We start from the raw sequence: 6,003 nt of genomic DNA, 5'->3' as shown, positions 1-6,003 counted from the left end.
ATCTTTCGAATATAAAATTCTAATACTATTTTATGATATTATTTCTTCTAAAAATTTAAACTGATAAAAAATAATAACATAAATAATTATATCTCTAATTATTTTAATACATACGTGAAAACTACAATTTTTTTTTATTTATGCAGTTTTTAATAATAGTTACTAGATTGAGTTATTGATAATCTAGCATATCTCAAATAGGTTGTCTAGCTAGTTATTTATGGACCTTATCTTTTGACTTGACACCCTATAAAGATATGTATGTTTGGTAGCAGTAGATAACTATGGATATATGTTTGGGATATATGTTTGGCTTAATTTCGATTAAAAAATTGCCAACGTCATTGTTAGTATGTTTATGTTTCTATCTCACAATCTGAACTTCAAATCAATCAGAAGATGATAAATTTGTTTATTACTTCCCTAAATCAATGTTGGATTTGGTGGTGTATATCATGTTTTATTCTAATTAGTCCCTCTTTTCTTGATGTTTTAATAGTCTATCTTATTGATAAATTTTTGGGATTTAATGTCAATAAAAATTAAATTTTAGATTTAGAGTTTTTTAATCACAAAAATTTTAATATTATGCTATGAAATTATTTTTCTCAAACATAAGCTGATAAGAAATTTATACGTAAATAGTTATATTTTTAATAATAATTTTATAGAAAATTCACATAATTTTCGAGCAAGAAAAGTTTATACATTACGATATAATTTAGGTTCAGGGTTCGTAAAATTCTAGTACTAATTATATACAAAGCAAATTAAACTACTTTGATTGTGTACTGTTTATTGATTATATATGCTTTACCTTTGTGATTAAGCAATAATCTTAAGCTACAGTCTTATTTTAAGCTAAACCAACCTGAGTAGTAAATTCATCGTATATTGTTAAATTTATGAAGCAATGTAATTACAAAAGCCTAAGATTATTAGATGCGATAGTTTTACCTATTTTGGGTAAATTATATAGATAAATTAATTGAAGAATAAAATTATATATATGTCTTAAATTGAATTTGGTTATATACATCTTTTGTTTAATTTTTTATGTAAATTATCGAATTAATTAGATTCGATTTAATATGTATATGTTGTACCAAGAGTAAATCAAATTAACTTGATTCGATTTATTACTATATAGCACATACATACTAAATCGAATCAGCTTAATTCGATTTACTACTAATATAAATTAGTATGTATGTGATGTACAATATTTAATCGAATCAAGTTAATTCGATTTATTACTGATACAGCATAGATTTAATTTACATTAAAAAAAGTGTAAATCGATTTATAAAAAGTCAAGCAAAACATGCATGTAATTAAATTTAATTTAAGACATTTATATAATTTTAATAATCAATTTATCTATATAATTTATCCTATTATTTGATTAGCATTAACCTTAAACTAAATTTGATGGATCAGTTGATGGGATTTATCATTATAATAAGTATGACTTTGCATCCATATATAGTAGTGAATAAGATCCGTCGCTATGTTAGATACAGTCTCCAAAAAAAATAATAATAAAAAGGAAAATTTAAAAAAAAAAAAAATTGCTTCTAACTTTTCAAGGTATCTCAAGGAGCTAAATATGATGGGGGGAGGAATTCAAAATTTGATAGAATTTAAGTAAATGAATTAAACGTGAAACCCTACTAAAGCGCTAGATATTATATATGGTCCATTACTAAATATATTTACACTTGATATACCTACAAAAACATTAGGACTTGATTATTCTATTTTAAGCTTATTACTTAATTGATTAATGTTAGTTAGAGAGCGTCTCAGGCTCTAAGCGACATAATATATAGTTACACGTGATCCGAACTCAAACAAAGGAGGGAACAAGAGGCTTCTCTTATTCCCATGAAGCATTTTAGTGCTCTTTGGCGTTTTTTGTTCAAAGTTTTTCAACTTTTTCTCTGGCACCACTAACAGCATGCCTAAGTTTAACTATTATTTTTTATTTTTTATTCATGCTTAAATTAATAAGTTAAATACATACTTTATTGGCATGACCTAATGGAGTTGAAGAATTTTTAATACAATTTGATATCTCGGAATATGTTACTTCTCTGGTAATCTCTTTATTTTATTTTATTTTATTTTTTCTTTTTGTATTTCCATTTATGTAAATTTTCCCTTAATTAATCCAAACTTCTGTTTCAAATGCCCAATCATCAAAACGTTTGGATAGTTTTATAGTATATGCTTCTTTTTCTTAGAGATTATTGCAATCATTCTTATTAATATATCATGTAGTAATTAAACGATATATTCTTTTGAAACTTAATTAAACTACTTCTTCGTTCTCTTACATGCAAAGCCTCTGATTAGGATAAAATGTTTTAAATTAATATTAATATTTATGTCTTTTTTTATTGATTTAAATGTTTAAAAAGAATTCTTTTATAATATAATTTGTTTTTATAACTTAAAAATCTAGAAATTAATCTTTGTTGATTCAAAAAAGATTAGTATAAAAATAATAAAAAAACCTATGTAAATGTTACGTATCTTCTTTTATCAATTTAAATTTTTAAGAATAACAATATCATAATAACTATCTCTACTGGAACATCAAGTTTTGAACACATCACTTTTTTATTCTTTTGTTTTTATCTCAAATTCAAAATAATAGCATATATATGTAATTCAGTTTTGAACAAAAAGTTATGCAAGTAAATTCCGTCATTAATTATCTTCAAAATTCGTACTTTCATCCACTTCTCACAATAATTGCTCTACCAAGAAAGTAGCCAATTACTACATCATCAAAGTAAATTCTCATTCCAACAAGCTTTGGACTTTTAGAACCTACCCTCAATAATTGGTAAATTTAATCATATCTCTAAAATATAGAGTTAGCGAGTTTAAAACCCTCAATATACTAATCTATTTAGATCAATTATTGCTCTATACCTGTATCAGTCTTCAGTTTCAAAGCATCAACAGTTTCTAATCATGAAATGTCAGAATAACTTAGAAATTTTGACAAGAAATTCTCATGTATATGCCGTCACTACAATAGTAGCCACAGGATCTTAACTCATACCTATACTAAGGTTAATTTCTATATCTAGCTAGTGTCCTAGCATTAACCAACTGTAACTTAACTCTATAGTGTATGTAATAATTTTGCTTTGTTATATTTGTGGGTCACATTTTTTGTTCTCCCCAATGCATGGGGCTACTCAACTTAACCTACCACACCAACAAATTAGTTCCAATACTATGGTCTTTTTATATGGACCACATTCCTTGTCTCCATCAACCTCCATTAATAATGGCTATAAAATTGCTTCTATATTAATTAACTATGACCAACTGTCTAAGCCAAAAAGAGTGATGATATTAAATAACCCTAAGTGATATTAAATAATTGCTGAAAATTTTCTGAAAGTGATTTCTGTCTTTAAGTGTATGAGATGTATTAATACTATTTTTTTTCCCTTTTATTGGCCTATATGTTGGTTCCAAAAGTTGCTTTTTAGTAGTTTATTTCATATATAAAAAAATTGTTGCACAAACCTAAAAAGGTGGTAGGGTTTGGGTCGGCAAATGATAAATAAATAGTATTTTTTTTTTTTACAAATAGATTAATGCTACATTATGATTGGAAAAATATATATTAGCTTGCTTCTTTTATTAAATAAAGATGGTTGTGGAATGAAATAAAATAAAATAATATACTCATAATCATCTAAAGATAATGTAAAATATTAAATAAGTTTAGACAATTTGGGTTGTTCAGTATTGCATATATATTATTACTTCCTCTCCTCCTACAAAAGTGTGTAACATTTAAAATGAACAAAAAGCAACAATAATTATTTTAGAAGGGATGGAGCAAATTAATTTTTTCTTAGAAATGTTACCATATGCGACCCAACACACACTTAAGGTGCTGTACAATGTATATACATCAGCATTGGAAATATAATTTTCAAAGAACAGAGATCCATGCCTAGGTTGAAGGTTGAAGCTAATCATGTAGTATACAGTAATACAGATAGATTTTGATGTTCCTTAATATTTGATATTTTATATATTAATTAATAATTTTAAAATAAAAAATATATACAATAATTAATTTATAGGATAAATTTATCATCTATTAATTATACAAGTACTTCATGTTTTAGTGCATTTTCAGTTTTTCTGGGTCATTAGGAACCTCCTAATAAATAGTAAGCATTAAACATAAACCATGGAAATTAAAAATACGGTTATATTAGGAAGACAAAAAATTCAGCCAGAATTTATTGAGGTAGGTAAAGAAGCACACGTGAAAGGTTGATAAAAAAAGGCTAAGAAATTGTTAAAAGTCTTTTCATAACAGCAATACATATAATACGATGAGTTATTAGCTTTTAACAATTTTTTTGGTTTTTCTTGATCAGTCCGTGACTGTGTGTCTCTTTACCTATCTCAACAGAATCAGCCTTATTTAGTATTCATTAATTATTGTAATAATTAATACGAAAATATTTGGTAATTAAAGAAAATTAGCAAAAAATAACAATAATTTGCTTTATTTATTATTCATTAATTATTGCGACAATTAATAAATGCTAAATAAAATAAGTTCCGACTATTTTTTTTGTTTCTCTAGCATTATCATAATTAATAAATATTAAATAAGATAAATTCTGTCTGTTTTTAGCTAATTTATTTTGGTTACCAAATTTTTTTATTAAAATAATGTGCAAAACTAAAATAAACTAAGATAATATAATGGAACTTGGATCTGATGTCACAGTAGGTTTTGTCGGTGCAAAATTGGGATAAATTAAACAGGTGAATATAACTTCCATTTTTTTATTTTGGCCCACATATGTTAATTATTGTGAAGATGGGGACTATATACAAGTAAATAGAAAAAATACTGCATTTGGCCAGGCAGATAATAGTAATTAAGGAGATATTTCTTCAGCATTGTGAAAATTTAATTAAAAATAAAAAAAATAAAAAATAAAAAAGAAGGGTAAGGCTTGATTGATATCATGATATTACCCCACATAAGCATGTGAGTCAATCAATCAAAGATTAAGGAGGCATAAGTATCAATAATGTATGTGTGATCCACATAGAAAATAAAGTGACATATATGGACAATATTTTGAACATTAATGGAAATGGAACGGTCCTAAGTGTTGAAAATAGAACTTATCAAAAAATGGCAAATTAATCAAAACAGGTAAATGAAGGTAACTAATTAATACTAGTGCTCAGTCTTATCCCATTATGATTATGCTATGTCCATAACCTCATGTCTTACATATTAGATGCCATAGTTAGATAGACAAAAACAACAGTCAAAACTTGTCTTATTTAGCATTAATTAATTGTCGTAACAATTAATAGATACTAAATAAGACAAGTTATGCTATTTTTGGCTGATTTTCTTTGATTATTACCAAACATTTCCAAATTTTAAATTAAATGATAAAATTTTAAAATAGTCCGTGAATTTTAGTTTTTGAAATTTTAATTACACTATTATTATATTTAAAATTAAACTCTAAATACTATAGTGGTATTTTAATTTTTTTTTTTATCAGTGACTCAATAAACAGAATGATAAACTGATATTTTCTTATCATATTGGACAATAATAAAACAACATCGTTTGCTTTTGTGTGGTTAATTAAAGAGGGTTCTTTAAGTAGGTGTACGGAGGAGAAAGGTTAAAAGCAATGCAAGTTGATATGAGTATGTGTTGTCCCTCTCCTTGCATGGGTTGTTTTTATTTCATCTTCCATTATATTTGTGTTCATCATATCACTATCAATCCTTGTCACCACACCATGAGTAATATAATGATGAGTTATTGTTAAATTATCCCAAGTTATTCTTTCTTTGTCTCTAAAGATGAGAAATTATTGTATGTTTGTAGAATATTTAAGTAGATTATTATTGAATTTTTCATTCATTTATAAATTAATATTTTAAATAAAAAGCGTAGATTTTATCACAATA

Source organism: Arachis ipaensis, chromosome B02 (genome assembly GCF_000816755.2).
Source record: "Arachis ipaensis cultivar K30076 chromosome B02, Araip1.1, whole genome shotgun sequence".
Classification (NCBI taxonomy): Eukaryota; Viridiplantae; Streptophyta; class Magnoliopsida; order Fabales; family Fabaceae; genus Arachis; species Arachis ipaensis.
This window is presented reverse-complemented; position numbering follows the sequence as displayed.